The sequence below is a fragment of the Pleurodeles waltl genome, chromosome 9, assembly GCF_031143425.1.
Source record: "Pleurodeles waltl isolate 20211129_DDA chromosome 9, aPleWal1.hap1.20221129, whole genome shotgun sequence".
Taxonomy (NCBI): Eukaryota; Metazoa; Chordata; class Amphibia; order Caudata; family Salamandridae; genus Pleurodeles; species Pleurodeles waltl.
The window spans coordinates 587,441,299-587,467,089 of record NC_090448.1 but is presented as its reverse complement, the minus strand read 5'-3'; positions in this window follow the sequence as shown (position 1 = coordinate 587,467,089).

The following is a 25,791-nucleotide window of genomic DNA, read 5'->3' as shown; positions in this document are numbered from 1 at the left end:
CTCTTGTCAAGACGCTCAAGAAAGTAATGGCGGTGGCAAAAGCGCAGTGGCGACTTCTTCCCAGTGCAGTCCGGCTAAGTTAGATTTCTTAAAACTACTTCCCAAGTCCCTATTGGTCAAAGGATCATATGTTCACACTTTGTCCAATAAAACTAAAATATCAAAGCTATAATTTCTGCTACTACTCGGTTCACATGTCGCTGATTGGCTTCTCTTGTAATGTCCTCATCATCTGGCTCGTCAGGTAACAATATTGTTGCAGCTTATACTCCAGTCCGTGTCTCCATTGTTCTCCTCCTGAGAAAGTCAGTCTTACACACATTACACTTATAATGTTACATTTTACAAGAACAACATCTTCTAGCAAGTGGTTCTCATGAGAAAGTCTTTTAGCTACGATTACATTTGGTGAGCACAGTGGAATATCACAATTTAATTCTCTAAGCAAACGTTTTATTAATCAGTTTAGAAATACAGCTTGACATAAGGCCGGTCAACTAGGCCAAGACCTCCGCTAAGTTAAGGCCTACAATTAATAAAGCTTATACATAATGCATAACCTCAATATGATGTATTACTACATTAATCAAACATAAGTTCCATGTTTCATATTAATAAGCCATTAATAAGTACACTTCGTGATCATTGACGGCCACTCCTGTGGACACATTTTCAAATGCATGCATCTTTTTTCTCTATATTAATACATTTTCTACGCAAATCCATTAGTCAGAATACATGCATATTCATTCATATTTTATTAAAACACCTGCTTTTGCACAGCAAAGGGATTAAGGGCCAAATGTAGGAAGGCATTAGCGCCTCGCAAACGGCGAAAAACGCCATTTGCGAGGCGCTTATGCCCTCACGCGATGCAGAAACACATATTGCGAGTCGGTACCGACTCGTAAAATGTGTTTCAGACTCGCAAATAGGAAGGGGTGGTCCCTTCCTATTTGCGAGTCGCACCGCGATGTAAAGTTGATCTGTGACCGCGAAAGCGGTCGCAAATCAACTTGCAGTTACCATCCACTTGAAGTGGATGGTAACTCATTCGCAAACGGGAAGGGGTCCCCATGGGACCCCTTCCCCTTTGTGAATGCTCACAATAATATTTTTTCAGAGCAGGCAGTGGTCCTATGGACCACTGCCTACTCTGAAAAAAAAAAAACCTAAAAAGTTTCGGTATTTTTTCTATTTGCAGCTCGTTTTCCTTTAAGGAAATCCCCGTGAGTGCCTACACTCGCTATGGGGTCGCAAACTGCGACCCACCTCATAAATATTTATGAGGTGGGTCTTTGCGACCCCATAGCGAGTCGCAGAAGGTGTCTGAGACACCTTTCTGCATTTCCTTTTGCGAGGTGCAAATTGTGAGTCGCTGGGACTCGCAATTTGCACCTCGCAAAAGGAAACCTACCTACATCTGGCCCTAAATATCTGGTGTGTGTAAAAAGTGCTAGCATACCCACTAGGGTGAACATATACTTTACAAATGAACATTGTGTCATTCTAGGAATGGCAGCAATATCTCTGTGCGAGAGTAGAAAGAGCTGTCAAATGGGCCCATTTCATGAAGGTCACCTTCAGTATGGTGATGGTTTTTTGTCAATATGCTAGAGTCTAGGGCTTTACTTTTCCCATCATGAGCATTCATTGACAAATCACAACTTTTTTGACAGACTGATACCCAAGAAATCAGGTCAGTTGGAAATGCCAGGTGAACACAGATGAAATTAGAAGGCTGTAATATTTTCAACAGAGCAGCAGGACCCATGCTGTAAGCTCAGTAAAACGTGTCCTGCTCATCATAGATGAGCATGACTATAGCTGAGCGCAGTCATACAAACCTCCTATCTAATTGGATTTGGACATTTACAAGTGATGACATTTGACAATCTCATTTTTTTCTGTTTTAAAATGATATGCAGATCCGGTGGCTGGACAGCTAGATGGTGCTAGCAGCACTAGAGAATGAGACATTAGCACAACTGGTTATTCCACTATGATTTCCTCCCTCAAGAAAAAGCGTGTTACTTGTAAATTGCAATGGCCACGATTGAGTTTGGCTGTGATAGCTGTTAAAAGGCTGTGATATTTATCTAGGGTCATAGCCTTGTTCTTACTGAAGTCCCCAGCCCCATATCGATGTTACCCCTTTGTAAGTGACTGATTGTCTCAGGGACTAACCTCCATCTCAGAATGTCATTATCTCAGTTTGGCCATCCCAATGGCATTGTTTGCCAGTACTGGACTCTGCACCACTGTCTCTATGCTCCTTTCTTCTTATTCCACCTAGTATCAGTGCCCTAATGTCACTGTTCCACTGCCATTGATCCTGTGACAGTGTGTGTATGTTTCACTTAGTCTATTTCCCATGTCAGTGTTTCAGTGTCAGTGATCCTGACTCACTGTTACCATAGTATTGTCTCTGTGACTGTCCTCTGTTTGCTTTCCTCGTGTCAGTGTTTCACAGTCAATCTAAGTGTGCCAGTACACCGTAAGAGTGTCAGAGCATTCAATGTCACCATCTTAGCACCTTCTTGGCAAAGTCCTCGTGGCTTTCACCACTGAATATGGTGGCCATGAATATAGTTGTACAAGAATATTGTAGAGAAAATTCCAAGCCCAAAATATAGACATTTATTTAACAACAAAGTACATATATGTGTAGTTAAGTATGGAAAATCTATGCTTACCTTTCGATTTTTGGTATTCTATGTTTTGTACTTGATATTTCCCTCCCTCGATATTCTGGCTTCGATATTCAGGGGGCACACCACCCTCATAGACATGTGACCTACCAAAAGTATAATGGCCTGATTTAGAACTTGGTGGACGGGTTACTCCATCACAATGGGGACGCATATCCTGTCTGCTGAAATCTAAATCCCATTATATCGAATGGGATTTAGATTTCGGCAGACGGGATATCCGTCACTGTTATTAAGGGGTAACCCATCCACCGAGTTCTAAATCAGGCCCTTAGTCTCTATATGCCATTGACAATGTCACTGTCCCAGTGTAATGTCTCTGTGCCAAGTGCCCTTGTCACTTTCCCTGTGTCAGTGTCCCTTTGTCAGTGTACTATTGTCAGAGTCCCATTGTCAGTCTCCCTGTGTCATTATTCCTGTGTCAGTGTTTCAAGGTAATTTCATCAGTGCTACTGTCTGTGTGTTAATGTATCAGTGTCATTCTTCATGTGTCAATACCCTCCATATGTGTATCCCTGTCAACGTCAGTGTCAGTATCCCTGTGTTGGCATTCCATTGTTCTTGTGTCTTGGTATTTTCAGTGTCAATGTCCTTCTGTCAGTGCTCTTTTGAAAATGTCCGTTTGACAACTTCTCTGTGCGTTTCCATGCTGATGCCACTGGATCACGGTATCGGAGTTTAAGTGACCAACTTTCAGCATCCTTTTGTCGGTGCCTCATGTCTGTAATTTCAGGTGAGTGCCCTAGTGTCCCTGTCTGTGTCATTGCTCTGTATCCCTATGTTAGTAAAAGTGTCCCCATGTCATTACTGTTGTCTGTGTTTCAATGTCTCTATGTCAGTTTCATTATCAATTCCATAGTCAAAGTCCATGTCGCACTGTTCTTTCTTCTGTGTTCAAACACCAATATCCCAATATCAATGCCCTATCTCAGTGTCTATGTAAATCATATTCTCAGTTTTTAGATGTTGTTTGGTTAATAGTGCTTATATCAGCCTAAATACGCTTCAAACAACTGTTGGGTAATGAAGGAGAAGTGGGGGACATGCAATGGATGAAAGGGCCTCCGGAGCGTAAATGGAAGAGACAGCAAATAGAGGCAGAGAAAAGCAGATCAGTAATAAAATAGTTTTTAGGAAGGATAAAAAGAGAAACCGTTGTGAATGTCATTTTGCTTAAAGAAGAAATACATTTCCTCAAAACATGCATTTGCTAATCAGCGAAACAGACTGGCTTTTGCTTTTTGTGATAGAAGGCCACTGTGGATGCTCATGCATCCAAGGTGGCCGTCTATAAATGCTTTTGTAATATAAGAACCAAAGTTGAGCTGTGGTGACTGCCGACAGTTTGCTTTTTTACATGTTCCTTACAAGACAAGTACTGTTGTAAGATGCCAAAAAAACTAAATAGATACATTTCATAAAAGATGGCTATCTTTGAATGCATTTGTAGTATTTAAAAAAAAACATTTAAATATGACCGCAGTGCTCAAATAATACCCATTTCTAGTGCCCGCTTCTCATGCTTTGTCATGCATAGTCTTGAGTGGCCATATTGAATTGGGTAAAAAAACAAAAAAACATTTTAAGACTGACGCCATGATAGCGTGCCTGGCACAAAAAAAACATTGGAGAGGATTGTGGAAAGTGGGCAATGAGCAGGAAAAGGAGGGGAAGCAACAGAGAGGCGGGCAGATGGGAGATTTAAACAAAAATTAGGAATAGAGATTGGCAGAAGAAGACTTAGACGAGCTGGAAGAAAGAAGTGAGTAACAAGGAGAGCGAGGGTACAAGGACGAAGAGAAAGGGAAGGAGCACCTGGGGGAGGGATGAAGAAAACAAATGCACTCCATAAAAGAAGAGATAAAGTAATTTCCCTGAAGGAAAGAGACATCAGTAATGTCAACTAGTCAGAACATTGTGAGAACGAAATGGTTAATGCGGCACAAATACAAGAATAGGGAGGAAAACCATCAAATAAAGAAGAGGCAACTGACCTAGACAACAAAGCCATGCAATCACAAGCAAGAGGCTGACCCAAAGCCCACTCTATATATTGGAAACAATAAGTCTAGTCGACAGACAGCTGAAGCCGTCTGTCGCCAGGACATGTAAAAGGACAACCGGCAAAGACTTTACATACAATTTGAAGATGGATACAACTCTCTTTGAGGCAGTACTGTTGTTAGCCATACCCAGCCTCACCTGTGCTCCATAGCAAGGGCAAGTTTGCTTCTAGTTTTCGAAATGTTAATTTCAAAATGCAGACCTGGCCTTGTGCTTGAACACTTCTTTAGATAAGGTGATTTTTTTTTATTAACCTCCTTTAATAGCATGGTCACTTGATCATCCTGTCTATTGCCAACGGAGTTTGGGAAAGCCAAAAGTTAACATGAGGCTTAACAACTCAGTAGAGGAAAAGGATCTGTGCTCTGTAGGTCATGAGTATGAATCCAGGCAAGGCCAGTCCAGTGTTCCACCCTGCCAAAGATGGTGAATTGAACAGCATTAAATAGGATAACATTTATACTAGTGGGTAGAACTGCAGAAATGTGGAATGAAACATTCTGTTTTAACAAATTATTACTATCATGGCACATTTGGTGTCACTGACAAAACTTACAAAACTAGAAGTGTGGTATGAAGTACTATTTATGAAGAGAATATTTCTGTTGCAGCTTTCATGGTTTTAAGGCCAAACTCGCGCTTGCCCAGATTCCACAAAAACAACATGCTGATGGATGGAATGCTTGAATTAATCTCAGCCACCAGCAAGAGCTCAGACCACATCCCAGTCCATTGTTTTCTCCCCGCCATTGTGCCTTATTGGGGACCCAGCCATATGCAAATCAATCTTGCCCCTGCTCTTCATTGGTATAGTCCAGCCCAAACTGCCAAGCTAGGTCCCCCTGAACTGGAATACATGAAACAGGACCAGGTTGCCCCCGGTTAGGAATCTTTAGCCAGATTTAGCTAGTTTCCAATGGCACAGTGAGCCCAGGACCCAAATCTGAGCATACCCGGTACACTTAGGGCAGCAAATTCAAAAACAACAAGGTAATGGATGGAAGGCTTGAATTAATCTCAGCCACTGGCAATTGTTTGGGACCGCATACCAATCCATTGTTTTTTGCCCAAAATGCCATCTCAGTTTGGACCCAGCCATATGCAAATCAGTTTTGACCCTGCTCCTCATGGGAGCAGTTCAGCCTGAACTGCCAGACCAGGTCCTCCCTCAACCAGAACACAAGCATTCTACAACTCGTTTGGACCTAGTTAGGGTTTGTCAGCCAGGTATAGCTTGGTTCCAGTGGCACAGAGACCCACGTCTGGGCATACAAAGTGCACTTAGTGCAGCAAATACAAAAAAACAACAAGGTGAAGGATGGAATGCGTGAATTAATCTTAGCCACTGGCAATCGTGTGGGGATGCATCCCAAATCAATGTTTTCTGTCCATTTCCATACATTTGACCTACTAAGACCTATTAGTATCTCAGTCCATTGCAGGGAGCTGCAATCATATTCCTTCTTCCTCACAATATCATCATTTACCAGAGAAGAGCACCTCCCAGTGAAGGTATTGAGCACATACAACCGTAAGGGTGGTACATTAGTTAGATTTGCTGAACAGTCATTACAAATATTTGCGTGCTAAATTTAAAATGTAATTGCAACTATATACACACTTATCTCATGAATATTCTCATTGGTTGTTGTAAAAACCTAATCTGTTGATGGCCCTCTGGAACTAAAGTTGTCTGCTTTTGTGTTACTGCACAAACGTACTAGTGTTATCACACTCACACACAGACTCTTGATGCTGCGCACACACTCGTGACAGTACACAGACCTTTGCTACTATACACACATTGATGACACTTTTATTGAACACATTAGTTCTGAAAACTGATGGATGATGTAAACAGCAATACTTGATTAACACTCCGTGCTGCAATACACCCTCTATGGAGTTCACCATGCAATATAAATAAGTCTCAAGGTTTTATTCTATGTATTTTTTGGACATCATTTCCATATGTATTTATTTATATTTAATTTCTTGATACTTTAGATATATTTCTCCACATTTGGTCACTTTTGTGAAAATATGAAACCGAAACTAGTATTGTGCCACATTTTTTAACCAACAAATGTATACTCTCAGATAAAAATATTTAGGCCCGGATTTATGCTAAAGTAGCGCAGCATGGTGCTGCGCCAAAAATAGCAGCACTGCGATGCGCCACTTTTGAAATGCAGGGATGTGCCGTATTTACAGGAAAACAGTACTGCAAGGGTTTCTGTGTTGAGGGGATTGATTGTTTATGTGCAGGAAGGAGTCCCTTCCTGCACATAAACAATCTACAATGGCGATTTGGCACTTCTATGTGTGCTGCAAAATGCAGCACAAATAGAAGTACCAGAGCGTCATTTTGGAATGATTGTTTATGTGCAGGATGGTGTCCCTTCCTGCATGTAAGCAATCATCCATGGCATTTTGCTTCTTCTATGTGTGCTGCAGAATGCAGCACACCTACAAAAAGCAAAATAGGAGGAGGAATAAAAGCATTCCTCCTCATTTTGCCATGCTAATGCAACCCCTGGGGTGGTGCTAGTTTTTGGCTCTGCCACAGATTTACGGTTTCTTGTAAATCTGGAGCAGCATCAAAAGCAATGGGTGTTGCTGTGGAATGCCCACTGAAACACCCATTGCACGCACCTCTGATGCCGAAAAATCTATCAGAGGGGCCTATATTTACAACGAGGCGTAACGCTAGAAAAAGTGGCATTACACCTCCTTGTAAATATGGAGCAGTGGATAGCGCCACCGGAGCGTCTCCAAAAGTGATGTTCTGGTGGCGCTAGGTGCTCATAAATATGCCCCTTACATTTTAGTGTAAGCCTTGTGCGCATCTACAGATATTTAAGCCTAATTAGAAAATATTATCTCTTTTTTAACTCCCTTACCTATCAAGCCGCACACCTTTAGGCTTGGGATTCAGAACAGACAGTATTTAGAATCACTTCAAAAACATGGCATAATGTCCGATTGTATCAATACTTAAACCTAAATACAGACAGATAATATATGTTTGCCAGCAATTATCTGTAAAAATAAGTGAAAATTAAATCTAGGAGCCTTAAATATAATCACACTTGCTATTCTATGCACTAGTCTCAGTACACAGACTTGTGCTATTGCACATAAAAATGTCTTAATGCGATTGTTCTCGGGGACGCAGGCAGGCAGTTGGGTAATGTAAAAGGTCCCAATGCAGAATGTGGTGAGGGGCCTTTCAGAACTCCACATTTCACAGGCATTCAAAGGCCTTGGGTTGAATGGGGTCCCCCGAATGGCCTGCAGTGGCCTGCATTACATCCCTTCGGTTCTGCATGCCGTAAATATTAAAATGCTATGCCCTCACCCAAGTGCCTGTTGCCAAGAGAGGCAATATATACTGCCCGGGCCCTCAAAGGCCCCAACGTAGCTACAGCCCTCCCTATGCACCGTGGTCCATCAACTCATCCGGGGTCATCATGGTCAAGTCTTGGTTTATAAAGCAAATCAGCTTTTTGAAAAGACCTTATAAACCACAATCCTTTCTTATGCACTACAACTTTGAGAAGCTGCCATTCTAACAGCTTTTTAAGATCATTTGTATTGCAAAATGAGTAGAACAACTGGTAGGCGCATTGCACCCTGCAAATTTTGACCATTCATTCCGCCTCATTCTTAAGTGCAGGGCTAAATATCACTTCCTCTGCAAACGCGTGCTTCACAGTGATGATCTAAATTATGAGTGCATGATAACTTGCACCCTCATAGATTTTTCCATTAGAGATTATGTCAGGAGAAATTTGTCAAGATTTATTAGGCGAGAACCCATAAAAAAGGCAAACCTACTGGAACTCAGGGCCAGATGTAGGTAAGTATAATTTTGCGACTTGCAATTTGCGAGTCATAGCGACTCGCAAATTGCAACTCGCAAAACCAAATGCAGAAAGGTGTCTCAGACACCTTCTGCGACTCGCTATGGGGTCGCACAGACCCACCTCATGAATATTAATGACCCCATAGCGAGTCCATGCACTCACAGGGATGGTGGCCTGCTGGAGACAGCAGACCTCCATGTCTGTGACTGCTTTTTTAATAAAGCAGTTTTTTTTTTTTCTTTTTGCAGCCCGTTTTCCTTAAAGGAAAACGAGCTGCAAAAAGAAAAACTTCCAAAACCATTTGCGATCGTTTTTTTCAGAGTAGGCAGTGGTCCATAGGACCACTGCCTGCTCTGAAAAAACATTTTTGTCGACATTCATAAAGGGGAAGGGGTCCCATGGGGACCCCTTCCCTTTTGCAAATGAGTTACCACCCACTTCAAGTGGATGGTAACTGCGAGTTGGTTTTCAACCGCATTCGCTGTCACAAAGCAACTCAGCATGGCGATGCGGTCGCAAATAGAAAGGGAACACCCCTTCCTATTTGCGAGTCGCAGCCTCAAATTGCGAGTTGGTACCGACTCGCAATTTGAGGTTGTGCATCGCGTTAGGCCTTTTGCACGTCGCAAACTGCGTTTTTCGCAGTTTGCGATGTGCAAAAGGCTTTCTACATCTGGCCCTCAGTGTGTTAGAAACCGATTCCGCAAATAATGCCTCATTTGTAAGTCAAAATCTGGGGATAGGAGGTATTTACCGCACATGGTAAATACCTCACCCTGGAGTAATGACGTTCACCACCTGTGGTAAATACCTCGCCCTATTAGGCCTAACTGGTAACGGCCGCCATCTGCCTTTCTGTGTGCCCTTCAAATCCAGTCCAGGTCCTTCTACGATTGACTCTATTCCTAGCTTCTGAAGATGCAGGACACATATCCTACCGGCGCACGCAGCACGCTAACAGCCTCATTATAACTGAATAAATACAATTTAAACAGATAATTATTAACTAAGTGGAAGCCACTCGGAGACCGGCACATCCCTTTACGCTTGTAACAGTGCCGAACTTATTCATTTAAGTGCTCGGTTTATGGCAGCTATTAAACAGAGCTCCCCAGCTTTTTATAGGACTCGGGTGGGACGGTCCAACAACGATTATCAAGAGCGTCACCAGAAATATGACATGGCTGCAGTACTAATGAGGGCATATTTAAATAATAATGACATGCAAATGTCCTCCATCCCTCATAAATAGCCCCTGAGTCCTGATCCGCTCCGCCTCGACTGCCCTCGGGCGATGCGGAACGGGGGTGCGTTCTCCATGGTTTCGCCGGCTTCTCCGCCACCAGTGCCTGGAGAGCCGGACATCGCCGCCCAGCGACTCAATTAAGCTTCCGTTAAATGGATCAGGATTTGAGGCTGCTTCATAACATAATTGACCCAGCAAAGCCAAAGTGGGCAGCATTTCACAGCTGTTCTGATTCATTGCGTGATTCGAACGGGTAGGGCCTAAAAACCGCAGTATGTGTGCTTTCGTTTGCCGCTCAATCTTTCAACCATCTGAAAGTGGTTTTGAAAATAGAAACCCTTTTCTATTTTAGGAGAAGAGATTGTTTTCATAGCATCCATTGCTCATTTTGGTAATGAGCGAGAGTAAATGCAAACTGTACCCGGTTCTATTAGAAAACCTGGGAATTTCCATTTGTCAGGCGGTATAACCTTACAGTGGAGCACTTTTCATTTGAATGAGACTCACAGCTTAAAACTCTGGCAGTAAAGCTCACATCACTGCCTAAACAAAATGGCTGCAGTACAGTCATTATGTTTTATTACTGAGGCAGATTGTCTATTTGAATGTTGGAATATTTCACAGCTAGGCAGTGCTTTAAATGGGAAAAAATAAGTGCAGGTACTCACCAAATTAAGCCAAAGAGGGTGGGGTTTTGGGCGGAGTTTCGGGTGGAGCTAGGGGCGGGGCTAAGAAGAAAGGATTTATTAACAAAATTAAGACTTTCTCAGTGCATAATTGTGCATGAGGATACAGAAACATTTCTACTTTCTGTATTATTTTTGCATGTGCAAAAGGATACATTTAGCAAGGCTTTTCAAATTTCAAATGCGTGCAGATTGTTTCAGCCCTTATGGCATCTGAACAACTTTAACATTTTCACTTATCCACGCTAATGGATACTGTTGGCAGTATGAGAAAGAAACCTAGACAAGAACAAACCATGCTCCTGTTCTTGTTTACATATTTTGCCTCTCCTTATCTAGATTGTTACTGTTTATTCAACTTTGGTGCTTCCTTTAAAGTACCTTTTGTAATTATCTTGAATTGAATAATAATGTTTATTCACCTAACGTGGGAGTTGTCAGTTTAAAAGTTACAAAATAATGATGCACATTGATGTAAAGTATTTAAAGAACAAAAACACAAAAGTTATGGAACCCCATGCCGTGACTAAGAAAATAAGCATTGATGATTTATGTATTTTTTATTTCTTTACTTATTTCTTTATTTTTTTATTTATCCTATTAAAGTTGCAAGCCAGTTGCCTTCCTGGCAAAGTTGAAATTGTAGTCACAGTTCCTCCTGTCTGTTTTGATTTGTATTTAAAGGGCCCAGGAGCCTCTTGTAAATGTTTACCATGAATTGACATAATTGTTTCATTTTCCTTTCATTTCCGCATGTAACTTTGTAACAGGACAAAGTATTTCAATGAATGTTGATGCCAAGCTACTTCTTCAGAAAGTGGAACCCCTTTAAAGTGATGCATTTTAATTCATTTTTTAATAAAAACTGCAGGTTTCCCATCTCGTTTTCCCTCATTCTTCCTTTTCCTTCGGCTCTCTCATCCTTTCCATCAGTCCCTTCCATCCTTCTTTCTCTAATTATATTTCTGTGACTCCCTGTCTGAATCCTTCTGTCTTCTACTTAATAATGCTTGTCTTCATCCCTCATTCTTTCTTCTATCACTTTTTCTCATCTGTCTCTGTCTCTTTCTTTAGTATCTTCCCTTTTCACCTTCTTCAACCCTTATTTCATTCCTGTTCCTCTCTTTCACCCTATCTCCAGATTGTTCTCTTCTCTTTTCTGTCTCCATCTCCTTTCAAATGGCATAAATGTGCACATGCAAAACTCAACTGACATTCATACATATCATCTACCAGAAAGAGCTATCTGCCAGAGAATCAGTGGCAAGAGTACTAGCCTTGTCACAGCGGTCAAACATCTGCAAATGCATTTCAGGGGACTGGTTTGTAACCCCATTTTCAGGGATACTGGAGTTATGTAATTCTGCAGCTCAGGCATTTTCCGCATAGTAATGGAATTGCTGCATTTGTCACATAAACCATTATCTGCTGCATAATCTGCAGATTATACCCAAAATAATTGTCTCCAGCTTAAACGGTTCAGAAGTTGCTAAAAACATGGTGACAAATGCTCCTGTGCAGTGGAAGGCCCTTTGCAAAGGTTTGCTGATCATCCTTGAGCTTCTTATTGCCTTATCAGGGTAGTAAACTGGTACTAATAGGGTGAAATCCTTTCCCATACAGTGTTACTATCTGTAAAAATGAAAAATAGTGTAGTAATAGTGTCATAAAATGTGCCACAATAGGCCTCCTAATTTGCCTTTTCATGCTGCGTCATTTAGTCATTTCCGCCACATAATTTGGTCCTCCTCTACAGCATAATTCCAGTGGCCCTGATTATAGTGCAAACAATCCTTTTAGAAAACACTAGGGCTGGACGCAGAATGAAATGCACCATGCTACAGCAGAACCAATTTAAAGCATGACTGTGGCTTACTTTGGGCGCAAGTGCATCACATGTATAACCTTTGAAATATCTGAAAGTAAAAGAATGGGGCTGGAAGGGAGCTTAATTGATGTATCACAAAGTTAATGTTTGATTAAATCATGCCTTATTAGGTGTTGACAAATTCCATCAGTATGGAATTTGGTTATATCAATGTCTCTTTCTCTCCCTGTCGTCACTCCACACTTTTTATCTCTTTCTCCTCTCATTCTCTTCTCTCACATATTTCTCTCCCTCTCTTACAGGGCACTGAGGAAAACGAAATGCAGCTTCATTATTTGTTCTTGTAAAACTGTGTCCACAAAGAACTGGAATGTTGTTTTCACCCTGTCTCTTGCCTCCCAAACTCTACTATGGCACAAACCACTTAGATCTGCTAAAAAAGCTCAACATTTCACATGTTGGATTTAATGTCCTGTTTCGCATGGGACAGGCAATGGGCCCTGCATCACACATGTACAATGGGATTAACTGCACAGGGTCAATGGACCCTGCGCGGTGAATCACTTTACGATGAAAGCTGTCTGAACTGCAGTGAGTCCTGACAATGTAAATGAGCTGCTGATGGTTCATCTGCAGCTCAGCTTTGAAGAACACTGATACGCGACTGTGGAATGTTGCGCTCATGTTCTCACTGTTCCTCTGAGTACCAGTACTCTCCTTTGCGAAGGACAAGTTCCGGTACTCAGAGGGTGAAAAATGAAAAGTGCAGGTACTTAGTACCAGTGAGTACTGGCCCATTTAAAACACTGCAGCTAGGGCACTGTCTCTGAATAGCTGACAGCAGCTGGGAGCAGATCCCAGGTCAGCTCTCCCGTGCTGCTGCATCGCTCTCTCCTGGTTTCTGCCTCGTTCTCACTGCCTTATTCCTCCTCCCCTCTGTTTTTGTGTTTTCTCCTGTATCTTCCCTGTTTTCACTGCTTTCTCCCTCCTTTCCTCTATTTTTCTGAGTGCTTTCTCTTTCTTTTTGCATCATTAATTTTTGCTGGTTTCACCCTCCTTTCCCCCTGTTTGTCAGAGTTCTTTCTCTTGCTTTCTGCCTCCTTTTTCTCACTGTTCATTTTTTTCCCCACCATTGCTGATCCTGCCTGCTGCCTGTTTTTTTGATGTTACAAAGTGGATTATTGGTAAGGGCAGGTAGGTAGCTTCACTTAGCAATAGGCCACAAACCCCCACTAGGTCCAGTCAAGGTCTCAGTAAATTAATCCTTGCTCAACCCTTGGTAGCTTGGCCCACAATCAGTTAGGCTTAACTTAAGAGAGGTGTGTAAAGCAATTAATATCAGCAAAACAATAAATAAGTAAAACACAACACACAATAAAAATCTAACATCAATTTATAAAAATAGAAAATACATTTATCTTTAAAATGACACCAACATGGCAAAAATCATTGGATTGCCTTTCCATGAACCCCCAGTCAAATCTTGGAAGTTTGAGGCTCCAGAGCTTTACAGCAGGATGAACCTGAAATCCAGGCCTGGTCGTGGTTGATGGTGGCCGGCATGACTCTCAAGATCGGGTTGGTCCACATATGGAGTTTTTATTTCAAAGTTGCTCCAAACTTCTCCAAACTTCTGGATGTTCTTCCAGAAGTACTTTTGGGGTCCTCAAAGTGTCCACAAACTTGCTCCAAGGTTCCAGAAGTTCGGAGTTGCTCCTTGGAAGTTGTGACTTCAATTCCCAGAATGCACCTGGTCAGAATCCTTAAATGGCCACTGGAAACTGGTCAGCTGGGTTATTCTTGCAGGACTTGATGTAGAAGACTCTGGTTAGCTCCCTTGTACCCGTAGCTTACAGGGAGTTCACTACAGGAGTTGCAGAAGCAAGGCAAAGTCCTTTTCTTGTTCAAGCTCAAAGTGTGCAGCTGGTGTAGTCCTTGTGAGTGCAGTGTCCAGGTGCAGGCCAGAGGTCTAACAGGGCAGTACTTCTTCTTCCAGTATCTTCTCAGGGAGGGATCTGAATCGTGGGGCAGCTCTGCCATATTTATCCTTGTTTGTGGGGGTGGAAAGCAGGGGTTGCTCCTGCCTGATGGTGAGCAGGCCAACACACTCTGGGTGACCACTTCCTCTGAAGTGTGGCAAAAATCAATCCCAGAAAGCAACATTCTTAAAGAAATCTCTCCTGGAAGATTACACCTGGCTGAGCCCACCCATTAGTGTGGTCAAGTTCCCCTACCACACCTCCTCCAGACCATCTCTTATTCTAATCAGGCGGACTTCTAGCTGTTTGGGGGTGCTGTAAATGGGGGAGGTCCAGTTTCTGTCCCATGTGGTTTACCCTCCTTTGAAGACCAGTTTGGCCACTCTTCCCCTATCCTGTTCTGCCATCTGCTCTCTCAGTTCTCCATCCCCCAGATGCTTCATTTGTGTCAGCCCAGTCCTCTTCACACCTCATTAAGGCAGCCTGTCTCAGGCTTCCAGAGACTGATCAATCAGGAAAGGACACTACAGGGAGGAATTTGGTAACTTTCATAGAGTTCTAAAACTCTTTCCCTACGCTAGTTATATTAAATTCAACATTGGCAAGTTGTTGGATTTGTTAAAACATTTAATTTGGTACTAAACCTGCTATAGTGAGCTAATTTCTATTGAAAATAAGACTTTTTTATTTTAAAATAAAGTCTCCAATGTTAGCCTATGGGGCCCAATGACTACAATGGGGAAACAAATTTGGCTGTTTTTCCCTCACCAGTGCTTATGAAATATCTTTTATAAAGTCCCTGCTTATACCACAATGCACGAAACCCTGCGGGCACCCAACCCTTAGGGTTGTCTTAGAGGTGACGTAAGGGTGACATAGATGTGAAAATAAGGTAGTTTAGGACTTTGGAAGTACTTTTAATTTCCAAGTCGACTTTGGGGTTAACTTTAACTTCAAAGTATTCAGCAATGCAGGCCTGCCTTTAAAATGACACCAGGGACCAAGAGACACACAGGGGTGCCCTATCTACCCTTGGTTCCCGAAAACTACATGCCCTACCACAGTAGCAGGGCACAGTCAGAGTCAGAAAACACCAGTATCAGCTAAAAATGGGGGCAAAAAGTTAGGGAGCTTTTGAAATCAGCTGAGGTTTCCCACACCTACCTCCCTCCTAGCCCACAACCTCCCAGCACCCCACTCTCCTCCCAGGACCAACTTAATGGAGGCCGTAGTGAAACACCATTGAGCAGGTCCCAGGTCAGCTGCTGCTGTATTGCTCTCTCCTGTTTTCTGCCTCATTCTCACTACCTTCTCCTCCTATTTCCTTGTTTTTCTGAGTGTTTTCTTCTGCCTTTTGCCTCTTTTTCACTGCTTTCTCTTTCCTTCCCCCTGTTTTTTGGAGTGCTTTCCCCTGCTTTCGGTCTCGTTTTTACTGCTTTCTCCTTCCTTTCCCTCAATTTTTCTGAGAGCTTTCTGCATCAATTTTTCTACTTTCTCCTCCTCTCCTTCATTTTTCTGAGTGCTCTCTCCTGCTTTCTGCCTCATTTTCACTGGTTTGTCCCCCTTTTCCCCCCTTTTTCTGCATGGTTTCTCTTTCTTGTTGCCTCATTTTTGTTTCACTCTCCCTCATTTCCCCCTGTTTTTAGGTTTCGCCTGCATAGTGATTGCTTTGTGCTTAAGAAATCTAAAGCATAAAAAAAAAAAAATCTTACAAGGGGCTTAAAGCCTACCCATTACTTACCTGTACTTACAATTGGCTGATCCTATGTTACTCTACATACTATTGGCTGGCTCCCAAGTGGGTCTTTTTTGTTTTCTTCCTATTGGTCAACAGCTCTTTACTTATCATTGGCTGATTCCCACGTGGGTGTTGTTTCCCTACTTCATATTGGTCAGCAGCTGCTCCTGGCCTCGGCTTTCTCCAGGTCTTTGGATTCTTCATCCACGCTGTGGCTGTAGGACCAAGTACTGCTTCCAGTGGCCGGTGTCCTTTCACTGCCAGCAGGTACTCTTCTTTTAATTTACTTTTGAACATGCAAATGAGTCTGCTGTCTCCTGCTTGCACCAGAACCCACCTGACTCCCAATAAAGGACACACATGCAGTTGCCATACCATAGGTGCAGCACTCATTCCCCATATCATAATGACACACAGATGCTTCTAAATATTTTTAACTGGTGCATTAGGTGTGTGGGTGCCTCTGGCTGTGCTTGTTTTCCATATATCTGTTTATGTGCACTTCCCCTTTTGCTGTCTGGGCTCTTTTTAAGCATCAGCCAGCTATCCAGCCAGCCATGATTAAAAGCCACAGAGAAACGTTTGCTAAATACTTTAGAAACGGGAACTGGCTCTTCACATGCTCTTTCCAGAAATACCCCCACAGCCGCAGCTCCGACTGGGGTCAGGAGAGATGAATATTGTGCTGTGGTGATGCTAGTATGGGTGCTGAACATGGGGGAGGGAGCTTGTCTTTCTGAACATATGAATGAATTAAGGTGCCTTGTCATATGTGGGGGAGGGGCTGGGGTCCCTCAAGTACATATCTTAAGTTACAGGTTACCATTGATGAAATAATATTTCTGGTTAGTTAAGTGAGAATCATTTAGCCCTAAGCTATGATGTTTCCAGTGAGGTTGACAGAATGAGCATTGGGTAACTCAAAACAAACTCAGTTTGCAGAAAATATGTTATGTTTTACTGCTTGGTCTGCCTTTGCATTATGGTAAATGGAATGGTCACCCACAAAACTAGTTTGCTAGCCAAAGCTGTTAATCTGTGAGGATGTGGTGTAACAGCCAGAGCTACTGACTTTGAAGCTGGGGAACCAGGTTCATGTCTCGCAGTCGGTTCAACATCCTGTGAGTCTGGCCAAATCACTTAATCTACCCGTGCCTACCAAAATATGAATGTGTCCTTGTGTAACATAACTGGTGCTCATATAAAGAGCTCCAATACCTTTGGGTCGACTTCATGCTATATAAAACTGAAAAAAAAAAATCTGTCCTTGCTTCTTCATTGAGAGTTAGCATTAGTTGAAGTGTAGAATGATAATTTGAAACGCCTGCTTTCAAATAATTAAATGGAAACATAACTTCATTTGGACAGGCATTAAAGAGAATACATTTTTAAGGTGATTAATCAACCCATTTTACTGATGTTGAAGCATTGTGAATGCAATTCCAGTAAACTTATGCTTGCATAGGCAAAATGTATGTATTCATAAACACTGACTTCAAATCGAATTTATTTGTGCTGGAATTGTGGGAACTTGTGAATTAAATCTAAGTCAACATTTAGCATGCTTGCTGTCAGATTAATCTGAAACCCTGTTGAGAAAGGGGCCTATTGTGCAGAGACTAATGTCTTTTGTCAGATTGAGAGGCATTACGCAGGTTTCTCTTTCATTTTAAAAGCTTCGGGCATGTTTTTGATTTCTTTGTCAACTGTTTAGTAGTGTATTTTTACATGTTGGTTCTTAGACAGAAGCTTAGGGGGTGATTCTGAGACTGGCGGGCGGCGGAGGCCGCCCGCCAGTCTACCCCCGACAAAATACCGCTCCGCGGTCGCAAGACCGCGGAGGGTATTTTGAGATTTGCCCTGGGCTGGCAGGCGGCCACCAAAAGGCCGCCCGCCAGCCCAGGGCAAATCTACCTTCCCACGAGGACGCCGGCTCCGAATGGAGCCGGCTTAGTGGGAAGGTGCGACGGGTGCTGTTGCACCCGTCGCGTATTTCAGTGTCTGCTTTGCAGACACTGAAATACTTTGAGGGGCCCCCAGTCTACCCCCGACAAAATACCGCTCCGCGGTCGCAAGACCGCGGAGGGTATTTTGAGATTTGCCCTGGGCTGGCAGGCGGCCACCAAAAGGCCGCCCGCCAGCCCAGGGCAAATCTACCTTCCCACGAGGACGCCGGCTCCGAATGGAGCCGGCGTAGTGGGAAGGTGCGACGGGTGCTGTTGCACCCGTCGCGTATTTCAGTGTCTGCTTTGCAGACACTGAAATACTTTGAGGGGCCCCCAGGGGCCCCGCGGAACCCCCTACCGCCATCCTGTTCCTGGCGGGAGACCCGCCAGGAACAGGATGGCGGTAGGGGGTGTCAGAATCCCTATGGCTGCGGAGCGCGCTCCGCAGCCATGGAGGATTCACCCGAGCAGCGGAAAGTCGGCGGGAGACCGCCGACTTTCCGTTTCTGACCGCGGCTGAACCGCCGCGGTCAGAATGCTCGAGGGAGCACCGCCAGCCTGTTGGCGGTGCTCCCGTGGTCGGTGACCCTGGCGGTCACCGGCCGCCAGGGTCAGAATGACCCCCTTAGTGTCTTCTTTCTCGTTGGCTGGGTAGAGCCCCTAGGGATCTAAGTGTAAAGAGCATGTCTGCCGTTTAGTACACTCTGAGGCATAGAACGCTGATGACCTAACAGACCACTGGACACAAGCCTCTACTAGCCACAACAGCTAGCGTTGGTGTGTGTTTGCATTTCACATCTACTCAGAGCTATAGAGTAGACTGTCTAGGGCAAACTGTATATAATTGTTGGGGTGTAATTACAGGGGACAAATGGCGCTCAGGATACAAGTTGGCCGAGTGTATACTGTCGGGGTGCCTACACAAGGGAAAACACCCATCCCTTAAAGGTTAATGATAAACCAAACAATTGGTATGGACAATGTGAGGCCCCCCCGTCCTATTGTTAACCACTTCACAAGTTGAGATATATTAACACTCTAGTGAGTAATCTTCAAGGAGACACATCATATGAATTGACGTCAACTGTATAAAATGTCCAATCCAATCCCAAGTTTTATTGAATCACGTCTTCACAATGTACAGCAATCGTCCATAAAGATACACTTCAAGCCTTCGAGCCAACACGTGTTTCGTCCTGGGAAATATTTAACTCCCAACCGACTTCCTCAGGGCTCTAAATCATAAGCCGATTATGTAAATTAAAAATCTAAATGCTCAAACCACATAATGAAATAATACGATATATATACATGCATGTACAAAGGTGTGTCCCAATTCTGTTCAAATGGATCAGACCCCAAGTTGAAGTGAGAGGAAAGAAGCCCTGTCCGTTTGCAAACATATTTCATATGTCTGTAACTATGGTAAATAGGCATGCCCGTATCACCAAGTGATTACTTGACGGGTAGAATCTTTACGTTCTCCAGTAAATATGATCACTTAATGCACACTAGTTTAGTCCCTAGGGGGTCTAGTCTATCAAATATTTCTGATTCTACATCTATCAACACCTCGGTCACTAGTGATAGTGAGGCAGAGGGAGGACCAAGCACTTCTGCACAGGGGTGCGATGTCTCAAGTGGCAGTACTATAAATGTGATTAATCTTTCCAAAATTGAACTAACATCAGGGATGAGGAGTCTTTTAACCAAGGGTCTAAATTTCTGCCCCAAAACATTTGGGGATCCATGCAGATCCAAAATTGATCTATTCAAGTTTATTCGCAAACTCAAACTTAAAATATATTTTCAAGTAAATCAGACAGAAATCAGACAGAAAGCCACATCTCCTCCCACCTCAGAGACCTACACTGGCTCTCAGTCAACAAGCGCATCACATACAAACTCCTGATCCACACCTACAAGGCACTGCACAACATAGGACAGGCATAACTCAACCAACGCCTCGCCTTCTACGTACCCAACCAACATCTCCCTTCTTCCCAGCTCGCCTTTGTAGCCATCCCCAAAATCTGGAAAAGCACAGCAGGAGGAAGTTCCTTCTCTTACCTTGCAGCCCGGACATGGTGTTATGCTATTAATTGTGTTCGATCAATGATTTTGTGTTTCACCACTGCGCATATTAGTTGCTCAATGTTCACCAATAGCACATTATTCAGTTTAGCTGCCTATTGGCTTTAACATGGCATTAGACATTACATTTGGTATGTAGGTCAGCTGCCTATTGGCTTTAACATGGCATTAGACATTACATTTGGTATTTAGGTTAGCTGCCTATTGGCTTTAACGTGGAGTTAGACATTGCAGTTGAGACATTGCAGATGAGCCGTGTTTTTCCAAGCTGTGTTTTTCCACATGATAGACCAAGCTGTGTTTTTCACACCAAACCCTAGCGGATAAGAGAGCGTAGATTTTGTGTTTTCCTCTCAATCCAGTCTGGGAACGAGTGAAGTTTGGAGAATTGGCCACTCTCCAAGCTTATTCGGTTCCCACACTGAGCTTGAACGATGGCCCTGGGCAGCAGCGAGGGAGAAAGATCTTGACTTCAGACAGGAACGGACGTCAGTTGCCTGTCTCCCGTTTGGGTAGAAAATCTCTTTCTCGCAGTTGAACCGGAGTCATCAACTTGCAGACCTCAGAAAGTTGAAGCGGAGTGATAGGTCCTACGGTGATGCAATTTTGACTTTTATGCTTTACTTGGAAGTTATTCTATAATATAATCACATGTATTTGCTGTGTACATTGCAACTGAGAAGTACTTTGATATATTTTGCTTTCATTGCTGCGACTACTTTTAAACGTGTGCTTCCAACCTACTAATTGCATCTTTCAGGAACCTCGTGGTGAAGTAATAATAACAATAAATGTCTTCTTTAAACTAAGAAGTGCATTACAGAGAAGTTTTGTAAGCTCGGTCATAAGATAAGAGAAGGAAAGCAAAACACATGGAAGCTCGAGCTCAGTCAGGTCAGGCAGACCACATCACTGAAACAGTTCAGGAAGGACCTCAAGACCTGGCTCTTTGACTGAGCTGCACACCAACAAACAGCGCCTTGAGACACTATGGTGATTAGCCGCGCTTTACAAATGTCTGATTGATGGATTAATTGTAAGACAGCTGTGAATATAGCCCAGTACCTGTGCATAAATTGTTGTGAAGCCTACAGTTTAGCGTTTTGTATCTATGCAGGCAAGATCTGCCTTTTCTCATTCTGAGGTTGATATTATGAGCATCATTAGGCTGGATAATAGTAACACCTGATTCAAATTCTATCGAACCACAAGGCAGAAATACTTTCAGACTAAAAACAGACATCTTCCAACTGCACCCAACACACATCTGTGTGAAAAAGCATTTTGGTGCTCCCCATAGGGATATTAGGCTCTATACAAATGCTTGCACATAACTGGATAATAATGCAGTGCTGCCAAGAGGTTGCACAATTGATTCAATACTTGTTTGTTTTGCTTCCTATTATTTGAGGTATCTAGGAAACCCCTGGACCTAGATATAACATATCACTCACACTGAGAGAGAAGAGTGCCCAGAATGTGACAAGGAATGGTACGACATGTTATTTTCACCAGTGCAACACTGCACTCTGGGCCACTGACAAACAAAGGCATTCCCAGACGTAGGCCAGAAATAAACGTGAGCATATCAAACATACACATACTTTCAGCGAGGGCTGTGCCCAAATGTTTAATGCACGTTCCACATCTATCCCAGCATACATCAAGGGTGCACAAAGTATGTGAAGATAGAGGAGTCTTTGCAGTTTTAAGAGGATAAGTTAAGAAAGGGGGGGATGCATCCATCATAATACATTTGCATTACAAAACTGTAACAGAAACGTTCTGGGGGAGCTAAAGGAATAGCAGCAGGAACATTTAGGGAAATTGGACTACTTCCAGAAGCCTGAGAAGAAGTACCTGGCCAAAACACCCCTGTGGGACTTTGCTCCTTCTTCTCTACTTTATCTTGCAACTGACTCACTCTCTCTGCTAAGCTGGTTGTCAATTCTTTGGATGATACCACCTCTGCTTGGAGCAGGGTGATAGCCTTAACTAACTCGTCTAGCGTGGCCATGCTGAGAACATACACAAACCAGGAGGATAATAATTAGTGGGCTCACTATTCTGTCAGAGTACCAGATCTTCGGGGTTTGCGCACGTTCCCAACACGTCCTCTAATGAACAACTCCAAGACTCTGATAGACAATTCACAGAGACTGTGAGAGTTCAAGAGGGGAAGAGGGGATTAGGAAGGGTACTGCTGGGAAGGAGACCTTTAATGGGAAAAAAGTTTAGAACACACAATATAACCTGAAGTAAATATTAATAAACATAGGGGGTGATTCTAACCCCAGCGGTCTTAGACCGCCGGGGCCAGGGTCGGCGGGAGCACCGCCGACAGACCGGCGGTGCCCCGCAGGGAATTCTGACCGCGGCGCTTTGGCCGCGGTCAGTGCAGGAAAACCGGCGGTCTCCCGCCGGTTTTCCGCTGCCCCTTGGAATCCTCCAAGGCGGCGCAGCTTGCTGCGCCGCCGAGGGGATTCCGACCCCCCCTACCGCCATCCAGTTCCCGGCGGTCCGCCCGCCCGCCGGGAACCGGATGGCGGTAGGGGGGGGTCGCGGGGCCCCTGGGGGCCCCTGCAGTGCCCATGCCACTGGCATGGGCACTGCAGGGGCCCCCGTAAGAGGGCCCCTAAATGTATTTCACTGTCTGCTGCGCAGACAGTGAAATACGCGACGGGTGCAACTGCACCCGTCGCACAGCTTCCACTCCGCCGGCTCGATTCCGAGCCGGCTTCATCGTGGAAGCCTCTTTCCCGCTGGGCTGGCGGGCGGCCTGAAGGCGGCCGCCCGCCAGCCCAGCGGGAATGTCAGAATTACCGCCGCGGTCTTTCGACCGCGGAACGGTAACCTGACGGCGGGACTTTGGCGGGCGGCCTCCGCCGCCCGCCAAGGTCAGGATGAGGGCCATAGTCTTTCTGAAAATATGAGCAATCTTGAATTGCAGTTTTAAAAATGAACAGATTTTGTGATGATCAGATACCTGTAATGGAATCAAGATTCATTTAAATAAAACTTTTCTTATTCAAGCATGAATTAGAATAACAAGAATATGCATAATAGGAGCATATAATATTGCATCTAGAACTTCTGATCCTATATATATTTTCCTTGAAATGTTTTCAACACAGATTACACTCTTAAAACACTAGAGAAGAAATATTTTTCAATGGGTTCAATAGTTCAAGAAATATTTCCCATACTTGTCAACTCGAATTGTACCAAGCAATTATCCTGGAATGGTAATATGCAGTTCACAACATAAATAAACTCTAGTAAAAAATTGCATGTCCTGCTGACTCGAATGCCACCATGCAAAGTCAAGATCTTAAATTGAATTATACATCGTGCCACTTCAAAACCTTCTTTTAAATGTCAATAAATAGTAACACACAATGTACCACAAGCTTTTAAAGCTTCATAAACGAACCGCGCCTCTTGCCGATTCGTGATCAATCATGTATGTGTCAATAAATGCCAGCGCGCAATGCAACTCAAGATTTCAAAGCTTTTCAAATGAATCGCGCCTCCCGCTGATTCATAAATATCCACGTGTATGTCAATAAACACTGGCGCGCAATGTTTAACATGAGTTTCAAAACTATAAATGAATCGCGCTTCTTGACGATTCATAAACATCCATGTACACACTTGAACAAAAATACTCGAGGGCACTTTTTATGACTATGACCTTAAAACAAATTGTTAACATAAATAAACGATCAGATCTTAGAATGAGATAATTCTAGATAAAATAAACGGTATTGGGAATAAACCCAACTACCGTCTTACCACCCAGGAACAAGATGCACCAATGAAGATTTCAAAGCAGAACTGGGAGATCAAAAAGGCCACTGGAACTGAAGTTCTGGAAATAGCTGCTCTTCTGCACTGGAACCTCTGAATAGTGAGCACTGGGAGTTGGGCTGACTCTCCTTATATAGAGTCTTGGCCCAGCCCAGAACCACGCCCAGGCATGTTGCAGGGAAAGTCTCTGGAAGGCCCTGGAAAGAGGCCACACCCTAACCCACTCTGAAACCCTGTAGCAATACCTTGCAAAGAAACAGTATTTGTAAACATATTAAGAATAAGTGTTTAGGATTGAACTCTGCAATGCAAAAGGGTAAAATACACCATATCAGCACAATGCATGAATCATGTTATTTTGAAAGTGATGTTTTTTTGCATTTTTTGACGCCAATAGAGAACGTACTGTTCTGGTGTAGACAGTATATATGGATTAAAGGTATTTTGATGTGATTGTATTGCTCTAATTACTGTATTCATGATGCTTCCTAGCACAATTCTATAAGTCTTGAATAACTGCCCAACATGCATGAATCATGTTATTTTGAAAGTGATGTTTTTTTGCATTTTTTGACGCCAATAGAGCGCGTACTGTTCTGGTGTTGACAGTACTCCCCTCTCCCAGACGCGCTCTAGGGCCTGGTTTGCTTGGATTAAGACGATGAAAGTGTCTCACAAGTACTGGAGCATGAAAATCAGATGCGGAAACCCATGAGTTACTTTCAGGACCATAACCTTTCCATGAGATTAAATACCAAAGATTACGTCCTCTCAGTTTAGAATCCAACACTTTCTTGACTTCATATTCTTCTTCCCCTTGTACTAAAACAGGAGCTGGATGAGGATGGACCTTTTGGACTGCCTTTTTCAAGAGGGAAGTGTGGAACACTGGATGAATCCGTAAGGATCCGGGCAATTGTAGTTTATAAGTCACTGGATTGATTTGCTGAAGGACAGTATAAGGACCTATGAATTTGGGGTTAAACATGTGCTTCTTCTTGAAATCTATATGTTTTGTGGAAAGCCACACTTTGTCACCTGGTTGATATTGCGGTCCCTCACAATGTTTCTTATCATAATGTCTTTTATATTTTTGTTTGGCTTTTTCTAGATACTGTTGAATCAGCTTCTGGGTTTGATGTAAATGCTGAATGGTTTCTGACACAGCTGGAGTAAGAGAACTTTCTTGAGGAATTGTGATGGGCAAGGTGTCAGGATGATAACCAAATAAACCAAAAAAGGGTGTAACGCCAATGGAAGTGTGGAATGAGTTATTGTAAGCTAACTCAGCTAACCAGAGCATAGATGTCCAAGAATGAAGTGCCTTTTCAGCGTAGGCACGTAGGTATTGTTTTAAAGTCTGATTTAGTCTTTCTGTTTGACCATCTGTTTGAGGATGGTGACTAGTAGATAGTGTAGATGTCACTTGGAGTGTTTTACACCATGTCTTCCAGAAATTGGAGGAAAATTGTGACCCCCGATCAGAGAGGATAACCTTTGGTAGTCCATGATAACGAACCACTCTGTTCAGTAAAATGTTTGCCAATTCACTAGAAGTGGGCAATTTTTTACAGGCAATAAAATGTCCATATTTTGTGAGACTATCTACTACCACCAGAATTACTGAATGCTGTTGAACCACTGGCAGACCTGTAATAAAGTCTAATGAAATGTGTTCCCATGGACGACTTGGAGTTGGAAGTGGATGTAATAATCCTTTTGGTTTAGAATGACTTGTGTTAATGCGAGCACAAACTTCACAGTTGTTTACCATTGCTTTTACATCTTTTGTTAGGGTAGGCCACCAAAAATAACGTTGG